This window comes from Pan troglodytes, chromosome 2 (genome assembly GCF_028858775.2).
Source record: "Pan troglodytes isolate AG18354 chromosome 2, NHGRI_mPanTro3-v2.0_pri, whole genome shotgun sequence".
NCBI lineage: Eukaryota > Metazoa > Chordata > Mammalia > Primates > Hominidae > Pan > Pan troglodytes.
The window spans coordinates 65156113-65173993 of NC_086015.1; the positions used below are offsets into that span (position 1 = coordinate 65156113).

Below are 17881 nucleotides of genomic sequence, written 5' to 3' on the forward strand. Positions count from 1 at the left end.
TGGTAATCATGTCCTCTCATTATTTGTGTAGACTGACTACCATGGGGAACAGTGAAATGCCTTTTTTAAAGTTACACTGTGGCTTTAAATTGGGTTAACTCAGTGAGGATAGCCATGAAACAAGTGGCTATAGAGATGTAAAGAATGGGCTACTTCTCTACATTTCTCTTTTGCCTTTTATTTTCCCTATGGTCTTTAATGCATTTCTCTTTGGAATGGATGAAGTTATAAAGTTGCCTTACATAAAAGCTTTGCTTGAAAGATTGGTAATCGCGCACTTTGCTACTGAATTGTCCAGTCTATTCAATCTAAAAAAGGCTCTTCTCTTTTGTTCAGCCCAGATTATCTCCTTTGCAGAGTGTAATAGAAATATCTGGGTATAAAACTGAGAAATTGTTCATAAATATTATGGAAGGCTTTTTGAGCTGCTTACTATTACAGGCCTGATTTAGCAAACAGTAAGCCTGCTTTTGCTGGGTTGGGATTTTTGATTTTTGATTTTTTTACTTTTTCCTTTTAACTAAATCATCCACAGTTAAAAAAAAAAAAAAAAAAAAGATACAGATTTCATAGCACTTTCACCCGTGATTAGAGCAGAAGAAAACAAATGGCTTTTTTTTTTTTTTTTTTTTTTTTTAGATGGAGGCTCGCTCTGTCGCCCAGGCTGGAGTGCAGTGGCGCAATCTCGGCTCACTGCAACCTCCACCTCCAGATCCAAGTGATTCTCTTGCCTCAGCCTCCCAGGTAGCTGGGACTGCAGGTGCATGCCACCATGCCTGGCTCATTTTTTGTATTTTTAGTAGAGACGGGGGTTTCACCATGTTAGCCAGGATGGTCTCGATCTCCTGATTTCGTGATCCGCCCACCTTGGCCTCCCAAAGTGCTGGGATTACAGGCATGAGCCACCGCACCCAGCCACAAATTGCTATTTTTAAGAGACAGTTTTAATATCTTTTACTACATTTGGAGAAGAAAAAGACATCAGCAATGCTATCGCCTATAGGTAACTTACTTATCTTGCCATTTCTTTATTTAAAGTCTTTGCACTGAACCAGCCAATGAAATGCATTATTCTACTGGCCAGAGTTCTCTAGCAGAAACAAGAGACAGCATGCATTACTGAGAAGTCAGACACATTTGCAGTAAATCAAAAAAATAAAAATAAAAAGACTCTCTAGCTAGAGGTTAATAACACAACTCAATCAAAACCAGTGACATTTTTTATCAAACAGTCGTGAAATTGCCATTTGGAACTCTAACTTGCTACAAATAGAATTAAAAGTGCCATTCTAATTCTGTCTCCTTGTACAATATGACCCTGATATGGAAAACAAGGTGTCTACACTGAACACATCCAGTTTACAAGAGAAAAAAGGGGATGATTTTTTGATTATCTCAAATATTAGGTAAGTGTTTAACACATGACTCCTGAGTGGGAGTGCCAGCTAAAGAGTTGTAGTACCTGTCAACGCTGGTTTAACATTTCAACAAAGCAAATCATCAATTAAAACTCACCAGCAACAGTCATCCTGTTAATTGACCAAATGATTATCCTTCTTTTAGTTAAGACTCTACCTGACACACTTGAAGAAATTTTTTTCTGTGTTGTAAACCCTCTGGAGTCTGTGGCAGACCTCACCTTGGCAAACCACTTTGGTTTTCAGATTCACTGGAAAGCCCCTCTTTGTTCTAAGAGGGGCTCCTGAATGAAAGCCAAGTTCTAGTCTGACTTTCTGATTGCTTCTTCTCAGGTTTTTTTCTTGCTTCCTACCAGGAGAAGGAAAAAGGTAGTCATAGGCCATCTGTTAAACTTGTGTTTAAACGGAAGTACCAAGGTATGGCCAGCTGGATATTTTACTCAACATGGTGGATCATACTCAAGGTAGTGTATAAATGGTTTAGCAGTGAATTCCACCCCATACTTCTTGGGGTAACGTCTATGCTATCAAGCCCTTAAAACCAAATCCAACTAGCTCTAAACCATAAACGTATATTATGATTCAAGCACTTGCAGGAAAAAAATTGTGCTTCAATATAAAACTTTGCTTCATCTAGAATATAAAGGAGCCTATTTCCCAATTACCATATTATCAGATTCTGATTCTATGAGGACTAATTTTCAACTCTCTAAATTATAGATAAATGATAACAATGCAAAATAATTCTTGCCTATAGGCAAGCAAATTGTGTTCTGTTCTCTGGAGGTTCAATTAATCCCCCTACCCCACCCTCAGAAACCAGTTTTGCCTCCATTTGTAACATTCTTTTCAGTATTCCTGATATATAAATGTGTCTGAGCTTTTTGGATTCTCTTTAGACTAGTTATAATATTTGGCTGGTTCTCTCATTATAAGTTGACCTAATCTTTAACAGGTTTTCATTTTATACCAGTATGAGAGTCATGATTTCACCTTTTTTTTGAGAATTATTCTTTAATACATATATAGATCTTGGACTAAGGCTATCAATTTCGAGACTTGAGTTGTAGGACTGTGCTGTACTCCTGTCTCTCACACTCTCTGCACATGCCATTTCCCAGCCTGGAATGTTCTTCCCTCCTCCCCACTCCAGCTTCTGGACCTAGTTAATTCCTAATCTTCACTCAGATTTGGGCACAATTATAGCCTCCATAAACAAGCATTGCCTAACTACCCCTCCTCTCTGCCAAGAAGTTTAGATCTCCCTGTTATAGTTCTTGCACTTAACACCACTGACATTTATCTATCTCGATTTTCTGACTAATGTCTCTTTTCCTCACTAGAATAATGCTCCCTGATGGTAGGGACCATATCCGGTTTTACATACCATTGCACCCAGTTAGGTGTCTGGCACACAGAAGGCTGAAACAGTATTTGTTGTAATGGGGTTCTTGACACACTACCCCAAAATATGGCATGTTGGCATTTGACAAAACAGTGGAAGCAGGAAAGTCTCTCTGACCTTCTCCCACACTTTTCCCCTGAAGCAGGACATAAAAGAAATCTCTAGCCTTCCTCTAAAGTGGGTCATAGGCCTTATTCAAGAGGTACCCTTCCTATGCCTGGAAGAAAGGAATGTCATTATCTCTGAAGGCACAGAGATAAAGAGAAAAATCTGAACAAACAAGGCTTGCTAAGTTCCCCCCAGCTTATTACCATTAGATCACACCCCCTATGTCCAATCATACTTCTACACAACTGTCTGCTCTTCATCAAATTTAGCATAAAAATATACAAGTTTCCCTGTTTCTTTGAGTCTTCCTTTCTCCATGTCACATAAAACTTATACTAAATAAATTTATGTCCCTTTCTCTTATTAATCTTTCTTTTGTTATAGGGGCCTCAGCCATTAACCTAGCAATGGAAAAGAAAAATATTTTCTTCTCCCTTGCAGTTGCATACATCAGCAACACAGTAGATCCATGGATCAGTGAACAAATTGGGCTATGAATATTCCTATTATAAATCAGAAAAACAGATCTAGACCAAAGCTGACCAAAGGAGAAGGAAAAGGAGAGACTGCATTTTGACGTAAGTGTTACTGATTTGAAAAACCATGGAGATCGATCACCTATTACAAGGTCCAATGCTATTCCAGATTCTAGAAAAGACCTAGATAAAAATATAAAGTCTCTGAAAGTCCTCTCATCTTCTCCAAAGAGTCCTAAAATCCAAAAGAACCTAGGATTTCTGGATATTTTGAACCTGAACAAAGGCAAAGCACAAAAAGCACGGTATAGAAGAAGGCTTCTCAAAGTGTGGTTCCCAGACCAGCAGTACCTCTTGGAAATTCTCAGGCCTCATCCCAGACCTACTGATGAAATCAGAAACTCTGGAAGAGAGCCTGGCCATCTAGGTATTAACAATCCCTTCAGGTGAAACTGATGCTTGTTAGAGACTCATTGGCATAGAACAAAGATGGGCCTCAACAAAGATGGAATCACCAGACTCCACTGTAAATAGCTGTGAAACACTGAGCAAGTTATTTAAGTTCTCTAAGCCTGAGTTTACTCATGAGGAAAAATGGGGATAACAACAACAAAAACTATCCCACAGAAATGTGGTAAGAAATTTTTTTTTTTGTTTCAACTTTTATTTTAGATTCAGGGGGTATATAGACAAGTTTGTTACCTGAGTATATTGTATAATGCTGAGGTTTGGAGTACAAATGATCCTGTCATCCAGGTACTGAGAATAGTACTCAACAGTTAGCTTTTCAACCCTTGCTTCCCTCCCTCCCTCACTCCTCTAGTAGTCCCCAGTATCAATTGTTGCCATCTTTATGCCTATGAGTACCCAACATTTAGCTCCCACTTAGAAGCAAGAACATTTGGTTTTCTGTTCCCGCATTAATGCACTTAGGATAATAGCCTCCAGTTGCATCCATGTTGCCACAAAGGACATGCTTTTGTTCTTTTTTTTATGACTGTATAGTATTCCATGGTATATATGTACCACATTTTCTATATCCAATCCACCATTCATAGGCACCTAGGTTGATTCCATGTCTTTGCTATTGTGAATAGTGCTGCATGAATATATACATGCATGTGTCTTTTTGATAAAATGATTTGTTTTCTTTTGGATATATCCTCAGTAATATGATTGCTAGGTTGAATAGTCGTCCTGTTTTAAGTTCTTTGAGAAATCTCCAAACTGCTTTCCACAGTGGCTGACCTAATTTACATTCTCAACAACAGTGTATAAGCATCCTTTTTCCCCACAGCCTCACCAACATGTGTTGTTTTTAGACTTTTTAATAATAGCCATTCTGACAGTGTGAGATGGTATCTCACTGCGGTTTTGATTTGCATTTCTCTGATGATTAGTGATGATGAGCATTTTCTCATATGTTTGTTGGCCACTTTATGTCTTCTTTTGAGAAGTGTCTGTTCATGTCTTTTGCCCATCTTTTAATAGAGTTACTTGTTTTTTGCCTGTTCAAAAAATTTTGAGTAATGTCTATAAATTGCCTAGAAAATTGACTGACAGGCTGGGCACAGTGGCTCATACCTGTAATCCCAGCACTTTGGGAGGCTGAGGCGGACAGATCACCCAAGGTCAGCAGTTCAAGACCAGCCTGGCCAACATGGTGAATCTCTGTCTCTACTAAAAATACAAAAATTAGCCAGGTCTGGTGGCGCATGCCTGTAATACCAGCTACTCGGGAGACTGAGGCAGGAGAATCTCTTGAACCCAGGAGGCAGAGGTTGCAGTGAGCCGAGATCGAGCCATTGCACTCCAGCCTGGGTGACAAGAGTGAGACTCTGGGAAAAAAAAAAAAGAGAGAGAAAGAAAGAAGAAGAGAGAGAAAATTGGTTGACAAAGAATGGATACTAATGAAATAATAGCTGCTATTGAATTTATCATTCATGTCAGTAGCAGCAGCAGCAGCAGCATCATCACCATTACCATCACCTTGTCTAGATTCTTAAGGCCTGGAACCCAGGGTTGGAAGAAACTGTTGTCCTTTTGCCTCATACATCAGCAAAGCGTGCATAGGAATTGGGCAGGAGGAATCCAAATTTGTGCACCATTACTGTCTTCTAGCTGATGCCACCGTTTTTTGTCAGTCATTTATACTAAAATATACTAACTCAGATAGGTACAGAATTTAAGAGGTTACACAAGCACTTAGCACACATGCTATCTGATCTTCACAAACAACCTGAGAGTAGTTATTTAATTCAGAGAAGTTAGTGGACTTGCCCAAAGTCACATTGCCAGTCCTCACAGTCATCTGAAGAGCCAGACTTGAATCCAGGTATTTTGATTCCAAACCTAGTGCTTTCTTCTCTACTCCTCCTTGTCTATACTTCTGTTTTCATTATACCACCTTGCCAAGGAAACAAACACTCACCAGACACACTGTAGAGTAAAATAGAACTGACATTCTTTAGAGTTCTTCTTGGATCCTGGAATGTGGTTCTTCTTATTGTCTCTACTTACAAACCTCACATTTACAGAAGCAGGCTGTATTTTTTAACACCTTCCTTATTAGCAATAATTGGTCCCTTCTGCTGTATGTTTGTTTGATTTTTAATACACACAGTTCAAGATTAACTCAAATCTGTTCAACACCAATCTTTCTAAAAACCAACTTTCCAAATATCCACTTGTAACACAGAAAACTGCAGACCGTCTTTCCTGCTTCCAAAATACAGTCACTTTCATAAATGTTGTCCATTCATTCTAGCACTGAGTGTTCATAAAGCACCTACTCATTGCTAGGCACTATGTGAGGCACTGGGCACACAGGTGTGGTGTCTTAAGTAAGACAGGTGTGGTGCTTTCCATCCTGGAAGTGTGAGGGAGTCTGGCAATAAAAAAATCAACAAATAAAAGAAAATAGCCACAGGTTAGAGTAAGTGCCATTGCAAAGCCTCAACAGGTAAATGATGAAGTAGTCACTCACATATTCTTCAGGGGCTGGAGAAGCCCAGGGAATGACTCCAGACAGGGTGGTCCAAGGTCCACTTCTCACTCTTCAGATAAAAACACAAACAAGCATATCTTGACACAGAAAATCTAATGTGAAAATCCGGTAAGTGGAAATATGAGTTGACAGAATGGGTGATTTAGAAACGGATTATCTACTTTAACATGAGAATTCGATACAGGATTTTTCTTGAGCACTTTCCTAATACAAATACATTTTATATTTATATCCCTATTAAATATATACTATATTTAATATAAATATAAAAGTTGGATGCCATTTATAAAAATTCAATTAATAACAAAATGAAACAGCTACTGCCAAAAACTTGCATATACAGACGTTAAAAGAAATATGGGGCTGGGTGCTGTGGCTCATGCCTGTAATCCCAACACTTAGGTAGGCTGAGGCGGGCAGATCAATTGAGATCAGGAGTTCGAGACCAGCCTGGCCAACATGGCAAAACTCCATCTCTACTAAAAATACAAAAATTAGTTGGGCATGTGCCTGTAGTCCCAGATACTTGGAAGGCTGAGGCAGGAGAATCACTTGAACCTGGGAGGCAGAGGTTGCAGTGAGCTGAGACTGCACCACTGCACTCCAGCCTGGGCAGCAGAGTGAAACTGTGTCTCAAAAAAAAAAAAAAAAAAGAAATAAAAGAAAAGAGAAAAGAGAATAAAAGAAAAGGAAAAGAAAGGACAGGACAGGAAAGGAAACAAAAAGAAAAGAAAAGAAGGTACCAAGAGGTGGAAAGGAACAGGGAGAAAGAAAACAGTTATTCAATGTTTTTGGAGGCCCAAGCACAGAGTTTTGGCATAATTTATTTAGTCCATAAAACAACTCTGTATTTAGGGATCATCCACATTTTACAACAAAGGAAACCCAATTTCAGTGAGGTGAGCTTATTTGTCCAAGATCTCTCAGCTGGTAAGTGACAAAACCACAACATAAAAATCTGATCTATATCCAGCAACTGTATCCCATCCATTCTATAAAGCAAGAGTTGGCACACCACAGCCCACGGGGCCAGATTTGGACAGCAGCCTCTTGATACCACCACAAATTAAGAATGATTTTTACATTTTAAAAGCACTGAAAAAATTCAAAAGAATTATGTTTCATGACACATGAAAGTTTTATAAAACTCAGATTTCCATACCAATAAATAAAATGTCATTGGTACACAGCCACATTTACCTACTGTCTAGGGCTGCTTTCAAACTGCAAGATGGTGTTGAGCAGTTGTGAAAGAATCAGTAGGGTCCCAAGGCCTAAAATACTTACATCTGGCCCTTTACAAAAAAAGTTTGCTAACCCCTGAGGTAGAGAAAAGGATCCATAGAAATAAAAGTAACAAACACTCTCAGAAATGTGACTTCAAAAATGAGTGACAAAAGCATGCAAAGAATGGCTATAAAATGCACCTGAAAGAATTTAACCTAATAGCAGTTGCCTGAGGCACAACTTTCTCAATTTTACCTGAAGGTTTCATTTTTCTGGCCCTGTGTCCCAGTGAGGAAGACCTAAGTCAACCTTGTGACAGGGATTTATCACGTCTTAACTTGAGCAATGCTGCGTTCCCACCAGCACTCTCAGAATGGAGGCCACACAATGTCTCCACTCCTGCATTCACTGCCTCAACTTGGTTTCTGAACAATGCGAATTTAGTTCAAGGCACGGTTTCAAGCTGTTTTTGTTGATTTCCCACTGTATTGTCTTCTCTAAATATTTTCTGGTTCAAGTGCGTATGCTCAATTATGAAAATGAATTCTTACAAACAGCCTGATCTGGGCGGATAGTTAACTCACACCATGAAGCTCAAATTTGCCAGTACAGGGAAAGGTATTTCTTTTTCTTTTCAGTCTTCAGGCTACAAGGTTGAAAGCCAGAAGCTATGTGTTATAAAATGTCCCTAGTTTTTCCCATGTTTTGTAGCACACATACATTGATCTCTATGTCTTTGCCATTTACTTGTGTGTGGTCATCCCCAATTAGTGGGTTATTTTGTACTTTTCAAAGGTAAATTCTAAGTCAATACTTGGGGCGTACACCTAAGTCAAAGATGGCCTCCACCTTGAAGGAAAAAAATTATTACATTTCAACGAAAACCTACACATCATCTATAAACACACTCTTTCCAGCTGTCTGACTCTAGCTTTGTACAATGTCTTTGAGCTATTTTGCACCACTTCGTAAGTTGTAGATAACTGATAGATACATATAAATTGTCTTACAGCTTGTGATTTTAATTGACTTCCTACTGTGGAAAAAACAGTTTTATCTCAATTTGCAACTCATCTTAACACTCTTTTAGTCCATATAAATTTGTGCCATTTTGACTTTTCCTTTGAGCCAGTTATAACATCTGCCTGGTTCTCTCAAATCATATAAGTAAAATAAAATCTTCAGCATGTGTTCATTTTTATACCTATATGAGTCATAACTTTACCTTTTACTGAAAATTATATTTTAACGACCCAAAAGGTTAGTAAGAATTCAGATTTATTTCAAAATCTATCTTTAAAAACTTTAAATTTTGAGTGATATTCACCTTTAATATGAATTTAGTTGGAAGTAATATTAAATTAGTTTAAATCATATAGAAAAATGAAATGTGATGAGAAGTGAACTTCTTTGTTCCCTTTTATTGCTTTTAAAATGATACAAGACAAAAATTGTGCAGAGGGGCAAGAAACAAATGTTAAACAAAAATTATTCTGACGTGTTAAAATGGTAAGGAAGACTTTATTAAGGACTATTGCAATAGCAGTATTGCAACAGGCGGGAAAGATCAGGTTCAACTCCAGATACAACAAAGATAGATAGCCAGGGATTTATAGCCAGTGTTAGAGCAGATAAGGGGTTCAGTGGGTAGAAAACTACTAAGAGGAGTAAGGGAATTCTTGCTAAATTAATTCCTAACAGGATTCTTGCTAAAGGCAGGCCAATGACTTAGACATCAAGGGTGGGGTGAGAAACTTGATTAGACATCACGGTGATCAGCTATCACTTAAAAAGATTATTGCTAAAGCCAGGCTAGAAAGATCAAATACAGGAATGAGGTCTGGGGCCAAGGTCGCTAGTTGAGAAAAGGGCTCAGAGGAGTATAATTAAAGTTTGGGCGAGGAGAAAATCTTAGTCATAGGTAATAGCAAATTTATAAAAGGACAATTCAATTCAATAATTCTTGTCCTCAAGGAATTTACAATCTAGTGAAAAGAGATAATTAAGTCACCACAACCTGGTCAACCTACCTTGGTTTTACTTTGCAATTAAATTTTATTCCCATATGAATCTATATGTAAATAATCTCTTTAAAGAAAACAAATAAAATGAGAAGTTAAAGTTATTTCTATCTCTGTAAACTTTTTTTTAACCTTTAAGTTCAGGGGTACATATGCAGGCTTGTTACAGAGGTAAACGTGTCATGAGGGTTTGTTGTACAGATTATTTCATTACCCACATGTTAAGCCTAGTACCCATTAGTTATTTTTCCTGATCCTCTCCCTCCTCTCTCCCACCCTCCAATAGGCCCTAGTGTGTGTAGTTCCCCTCTATGTGTCCATGTGTTCTCATCATTTTGCTCCCACTTATAAATGAGAATATGCAGCATTTGGTTTTCTGTTTCTGTGTTAGTTTGCTAAGGATAATGGCCTCCATCTCCATCCGTGTTCCTGCAAACGACATGATCTTGTTCTTTTTTTGGCTGCATAGTATTTAATGGTGTATATGTACCACCTTTTCTTTACCCAGTCTATCATTGATGGGCATTTAGGTTGATTCCATGTCTTTGCTATTGTGAATAGTGTTGCAATGAACATACGCATGCATGTGTGTTTATAATACAATGATTTATACTCCTTCAGGTATATAGCCAAGATTTTTCCATAATCCCACTGGTATTAGATACACAAAAAAATCCCATTGGTATTATATACCCAAAAAATACCAATGGGATTATCAGATTACTGGACCAAATGATATTTCTGTCTTTAGGTCTTTGAGGAATCACTACACTATCTTCCATAATGGTTGAACTAATTTACACTCCCACCAAAGGTGTATAAACATTCTTTTTTCTCCACAACCTCACTAGCGTCTGTTACTTTTTTAGCTTATTAATAGTAGCCATTCTGACTGGTGTGAGATGGTATCTCATTGCGGTGTTGATATGCATTTCTCTAATGATCAGTGATGTTGAGCTTTTTTGCACACGATTGTTGGCCGCATGTATGTCTTCTTTTGAAAAATGTCTATTCAAGTCCTTTGCCCACTTTTTTATGGGGTTCATTTTTTTCTTGTAAGTTTGTTAAGTTCCTTATAGATGCTGGATATTAGACTTCTGTCAAATGCATAGTTCGCAAAAATGTTCTCCCATTCTGTAGGTTGTCTGTTTAGTCTGCTGATAGTTCCTTTTGTTATGCAGATGCTCTTTCATTATCTCTATAATCTTAATTTATAGACTAAAATATTAATTTGAAAATATACCAACTAAAGTGCATCATACACCTAAATCAAGGATTTTATAAAATACACTGAAACAGAAACTAAACATACACTATTTATTCAACTTTCATGTAAGCAAAAGACACCACTATTGGCCACCAATCTCACTACTCCCAGCCTGTGAAACAGGATGATTATGGGTATTTGTGAAATCTAAACATCACCACTCACTACATTAAAATGAAATGGCAACAAATTTCCACAAGTCTTTTTACTCAAAGTGTGGTGGCCCAACCCAGCAATCTGGGCATCACCTGGCACTTGTTATAAATGCAGACCCTCGGGCCCCACCTGCTGAATCTACATTGTACCAAGATCCCCAGAAAATTCTTATGTACATGAAAGTTTGAAAACCATGGATCCAGAAGTGTGTGAAAACATAACTACTGCCAGAATTTTTAGCATATTCCCTTATTCATCTCTTTTTTATGAAACTAAACGTAGTGGTTTTGCTGATAGAGATGGAGGGGGGAAAAGAAATTTTGTTGTGACCAAAGTTGCTGCATTTTTTGCCTAGGGGTGGACCTAAAGTTTCATGTCAATCATTTTGTTTTGTGAGCAAAATCAAAGTCATGGGGAAAAAGGAGAGGGTGCAGAAAGAAGAAAATTGTGAATACATAGAATTTTATCACTGGAAGACAGAAAACAATCTCAATTATATATATAGTATATGTACTCAATACAGTAATGGTTAAATAAACCATGATACAACTATGCAAGAGCATATATAAAGACATCAAAAATAACAAGGTCATTTTTCATGTACCAAGATGCAGTGATCTCTAATGTAAACTTAGCTTAAAATATGCAAGGGGAAAAATGCAAGGGCAGCACAGCATATGTAATGACTTATTATTCATGTAAGGAAAAGGACATAAGTGTGTATATGCATAGAACATCTCTGGAATGACACACAAGAAAGACACACAATGGTTACTGCCCAGAGGGGAGCTGAGGCACGAGGGACAGAAATGGAAGGAGACTGACATCCCACTGTGCATCTTTTAACATCTTTTGAATTATGTGATAGTATTATCCAATTAAAACAATATTTTAATCTAAGCATTGAAGAATTCCTAAAAAGTAGATAAAATACAGTTACTAAGATAATAAAGGAATCCCTTCTTCATTTTCCCTCATAGATGGTTATGTGACTATGTCCAAACACTTTCTGTGAGTTACAGATCTGAGAAGTTGTGTCTAAAATTCACTGACACTGGAGCTTAAATCCACGTGCCTAGAATGCTCCTCACTGCCCCCACACAACCCCTGAGAGCCCCCACTGATGCCAGTTCTCTCTGCAACACAAACTAAGCCTCTTCCTGTCTCAGCTGTGAACACATTTGCAGAAGGTTATTGTGGTTTTCCTTAGTCAGGGGTCAGAACGGCCAGCAGGGGCAGGCAGGTATCCTAAACGAGTAAAGCAGGCCTAGCCAAAACAAAGTGAGCCTTTACCCCTCCACCTGCAATGAAACAGGGCAGCAACTATTCTGCTCCAAGGAAATACTACCATGGAGGAGACAGGGCCAGATGTTGCCATGTCTTCCCAGGGATGTCAGAAGCTGCTAAATTTATTTTAAATACCTTGATTTAAAAATGTTAATATTTTAATTTTTTAAAAACAGTTTACAGACCAAATAAAATACATGTGCAGCTAGATGTAACCTAGAAGTTCATAATCCATCCTGTCATCTTTCGTGTGTGGAACCATGAACATTTCTCTTTTTGTTATTTTCTCATTGGAGCTGCTGAAAAGAAAAAAAAAATCTCTTTTTAAAAAACTCAAACAGCTATATTTTGGAGATTCGACAATTTACTAATCTATCACTCCAAAATGTGCTGGATAATTTATTTGACAGTCACTGTGCTTGCCTAAGAACTAAAAATAACCTCATTGTATGTGTGTGTGTTGTTTCTAAAGACCTGTGGTATTTATTATTGTTAGAATGCTTTCGATGTCTTTGGTGGTATGAACTGTGAGGTATCTCTGAAGGATAGCATTTCACTGTATTTCACAGAATATACATATACAGTCCATCAAAACTCTGGGGGTTATTTGCAAAACATATTTCTCATTTTCCAACAAGCTTTCAGCGGAAGAAAGTTTCATAGAAAAAAATACAAATTTCCTACCACTCTACTTTGTGAGAACCTAAAGAGACTGTTAGGTTATAAAAAAGAAAATTGAGGGATAAATTTAACACTTAAAAGTGACTCTTTTAGCAGGAGGTTTGGGCACCCAGCCAGATTAAGGAGAAGTAGCTTTATACACACATCTTAACAGCAGTCTGAATATCCAATCTTCACTACTCTTTGCTTAAAGCCCAGTACCTACTGAGTCATCCCAGCCAGCATGTCCCTTCTAACTTGTCATCCTGTTTGTTATCACTCTATGCCCTCTGCAGTACTCTGGACTTTGAATGTGAGATTACTTTATTTAAGTGAACTGCAATTGAAAAAAGAACTCTTTTGATTGAATCTTGACCTGCAGTAATTGGGAACTTATGTAAGGACCCCATGATACTCATATTAAGGGGAGTGTGGGAGGATCCCACCACTAAAGGCTGGGTGCAGAAGAGGGATAATGGAAACTGCAGGTGTTAGAAAGGTACCAACATACATCTTCCCCCTATAGTACATGGACTCAGTTTTTACATATGGCTATGCTTTCTATTCTGCTTAAGTAACATAAAAACTGATTAGGAAACTCAAGATCTTGCACTACATATAAAATCTGCATCCATTGCTTACGGTCTAAAGTAAATGCAACAACTGACGATTCTTACAGAGTCTCAAAACCAAGAACCACCATGATAAAACAATTACACTGCAATGCTGAGGAAAGAGACATTTAATTACAGATATAATTTATGTGAGTAAGCATAATCATTTTAAATTTCTAAATAAATAGGCATGTCATTAAATATAAAGCATCAGGAAAGGATTTCAAAATCTGTATGGTTCATCTGCGTTGGCAAATTTGATCTATTCAGAGTTTACTCTGGGCGGGGGGAACTCATGATTCCATATTTATAGCCCAACTGTTGATTAACTTCCAAATGAAAATGCTTGATTCAGCATGTATTTTCTGTAAGAAAGGTATTTTTCACATGCTATAGCCAGGCCAATCTGTGTCTTCAATTGTTGTTAAGACAGTAGTATATCTTTAACTCTTTTCCACTTATTAATTTCAGCAGATTATTTGTACACATTTCTCAGGCTATTCTGATATTTCAAATGCCTTGGAAATGTTGTAGCTACATAAATTAAATGGGCAATTAAGATGTCATCATGCAATTCTATGCAACACATACTTGCAATGGGATACTTGTGAGGGTACCATTATCCAAACTGTCCTATTCATCAGCCTTTCTAGAACTTTAGAGATGGGAGTCAGTCAGCTGGGTTCCAGTCATGGTGAATGGCATGCAATGATCTCGAGGAAACCACAAAGCACATCTTCCTATGTTTGCATTTCCTCATCTATTAAATGAAGAGAAGACCTGGATCCTAACAGGACTTCTATGAAACCCTCACGAAAGGTTAAGAAAAGAATAAAGAACGTGACAAAGGTAAGGTTTACTGCTCTTATTGTGGCAGAAGGGAAAAAAAAGCAGAAATGCATATAAATACCTCACAGTCTGTCACACAAAGCACACATTTAAAAAACAATAACAAAAAAACAACAAAAATAAGCAACCAAAAATAATTAACAGTAGTTCAAGTAATTTAAACCTGTATTCTCTCCTGAAGAAATACCAGATGGGTAAAATATACTCCCGAGCCACCACAAACTCTCCTAAAATCCCTTTGTCCATTTCTGCCACTTTCAACATCCATCTTCCACCCAGATGCCAGCTTGACCACCTCCCCCATCAAAGTCACCAGACTGAGCTCTAGGAAAGTCTTCATTAAATAGTGAACACATGACATATACTACCAACTCAGCTTGACCTTACAACATAGGTGCTATGGTTTGAATGATGGTGTCCCTTCCAAACTTAAATTTAATTAATTAATAATTAATTAAATTGTTGAAACTTAAGCCCCAGTGCAACAGTATTGGGAGATGTGGCCCTTGGGTAGCGATTAAGTCATGAGGGCGAGGCTCTCATGACTGGGATTAGCACCCTTATAAAAGGGCTTGAGGTCAAAAGGAGTACTCTCTTGCCCATGTGTCCCTCCTGCCATGTGAGGACATGGTGTACTTCCCTCCAGAGGATGCAGCAACAAAGCACCATCTTGGAATTAGAGAGCAGCCCTCAACAGACACCAGTCCTACTGGTGCATTGATCTTGGACTTCTCAGCCTCCAGAACTGTGACAAATTTCTGTGGTTTACAAATGACCAAGTCTGTGATATTTTGCTACAGCAGCACAAACAGCTTAAGACAATGGATAACTAATCTAAGTTCCAAAACTAGTGGGCTTTTGACATGCCTTGGAAGTAGACAGATAAAGCAGTAGCCAAGATCTTTTCTCATCTTTGCATAAGCAAATCGTAATTGACAAACATTAGTATCTCAGAGCATTCAACAAAGTGGCAATAAGTAAATAGATAAGTGATGAACATACAGAATCGAAGGGCTGACGTGAGTTTCAGGTTTCTCTGGGCTGTGGGACATCCCATGGCCAAGTACTGAAACTCTTCCTCGAATAACTATCTCCAGAGTTTGAGCCATCGAGGCTCTTGGTGACAAAGACAACTGATATGCTTGGATCCATCAAATAACATATCAGCAATTCATGCCCCACTGATAGTAGAAAAGTGCTGCAATCATTTTATTCCGAAGAGAGCATAAAGATTTACACCACATGTCAAGGCTAGATGTTGTTCTGCCACCAGGAAACTTGCTGTGTGAGACATACAAAAAATTAAACACCTCAAGAAATACAGCTTTCTGGAAAACATCAATACCTCTTCTTTTTATTGTTACATTTTTCTAATGAATCTTTCACTGCAACAACTTATGCAGAGAAGTTATGTATCCTGGAATTATTCTACTTTTTGATAACCATTTTTAAAGCTTTATACTTTATAAAGCTTTTTTTATTCTCCCAATTCACTTAAGAATTTGCAATATCCACCTCGAGGTTAACCTGAAACTCAATTTCACAGCTAATTCCAACTAAACGTCTTCTCCAGCTTTCCAGATGCCATCTAACCAGTTATATTCTCACTGATTCAGCAGCATATTCAAAGAGACAGAGAAGAACTGACATGATGCTGATGAAGTTTAAACTTCAGGGTCCCTGTTGCATGGGCCCTCGGAGTGCCAAGAGTGCTTGGGAGTCCGTGTTCTAGCTGGGAGGAAACATGAAGAGGCATTTCTCTGTAAGTATTTGTGGCAAAGAGATCTTGAAAGAAAGGGAACCGGCCGGGCGCGGTGGCTCACGCCTGTAACCCCAGAACTTTGGGAGGCCGAGGCGGGCGGATCACGAGGTCAGGAGATCGAGACCATCCTGGCTAACACGGTGAAACCCCGTCTCTACTAAAAATACAAAATAAATTAGCCAGGCATGGTGGCGGGCGCCTGTAGTCCCAGCTACTTGGGAGGCTGAGGCAGGAGAATGGTGTGAACCTGGGAGGCGGAGCTTGCAGTGAGCCGAGTTGCGCCCCTGCACTTCAGCCTGGGCGACAGAGCAAGACTCCGTCTCAAAAAAAAAAAAGAAAGAGAACCAAATCATTTAACTGAATCATTTTGAAATAAATACTCACCTTTGCATCTAATTTTGTATTCATAATCTTTTCCTTTTTCTTAAAGAGGACCTCCCAAATTGTATGAGCTTCCAACTCCACTAAACCTGAGTCTGCCTGATACAAGGGAAGACATGTAAAAATACTTCTTAGTTTATACTCTCCACCGCGCAAGTTTTCAATCTATAAAAAAACTCCTGATCTTTAAAAATAAAAAATAAAGGTTGGGGAGAGGGTAGTAAAAAGTTACTTTAAATGTATATTTTTAAGAATGCTGATTTCATTATGTATTTTCCAATACCAAAATATAAAATAAAATAGAACCTGCAGAACTTTTGGCTCTCTGACATTTCTCCCCAGTGACTTAAAACTTTCAGATGAATGGGACATCTGGGTTCTGAGAAGAATGGTGTATTATTACTGCTCTCCACAATAGCAGGCCTAAATGGATTTTTCATGTTTAGACTAGTAAACATAAAAAGCAAACCTATCTCACATGACTGATACGTTTGCCTTTAACAAAACAACCCCGGCCAAAAATTATTAGAAAACAGATCAGCAGCCCCACTGGACTCTGAAGCAATGTAATTAGGTAGTCCAACACTACATTTTGTCAAAAAATTCTGACAACCTAATAACCAGATTGTCATCAGATAGACATTAAAAAATGATACCAGGTTTGCTCCAGCATTAAAATACCACCACTTTCTGGGGTTTTTTTTCTTCTGTAAAAATAAAAATTAAAAATCTATCAGTGATGCATCCCATTGGTCTGGATGGTGTTTAAATGAGTCTGTGCCACTTGAAGGATGGCAAAGGAAGTTTTGTTTTGATTTAAAGTTTAAGAAAGAATTCTTCTTAGGACCACCTGCTTAACGTTAATCATGAAATCCCTATGTGTTAAGAGGGGTAATTATAAAAGGGAATTATAATAATAATAGTAACCGGCAGTTACTGAGTGTTTAGATTGTGCCAGGCACTGGGTTTCATTCTGTTGAATGAAACCATTACTGGACTCCCAACAACCTTGATGAGAGGTGCTACTCTCACCCTCATTTTCAGAGGTGGAAGGGAGGCTTATCAAGGCTAAAGAATCCGCTTGCACACCCAACAGAGGCCATCTCATGTTCTTAACCTCTGCATTGCGTCGCTGAGAAGATGGTTGGTTTGGATTTGACGGGGTGAGGTGGTGGGCACTGGGGATAAGAGGTGTTATTTTCAAGAAAACCATTACGTATGTGGCCTTCCAGAAGATAGTAAT

At 38.2% G+C, this 17881-nt stretch overlaps 1 protein-coding gene across 9 annotated transcripts in view; it reads right to left on the reverse strand.

The window, feature by feature from the left end:
- Nucleotides 1–17881, reverse strand: part of FHIT (fragile histidine triad diadenosine triphosphatase) — a 1502083-nt gene that overhangs the window by 1409956 nt on the left and 74246 nt on the right. The gene's annotated exons all lie outside the window — the stretch shown is intronic.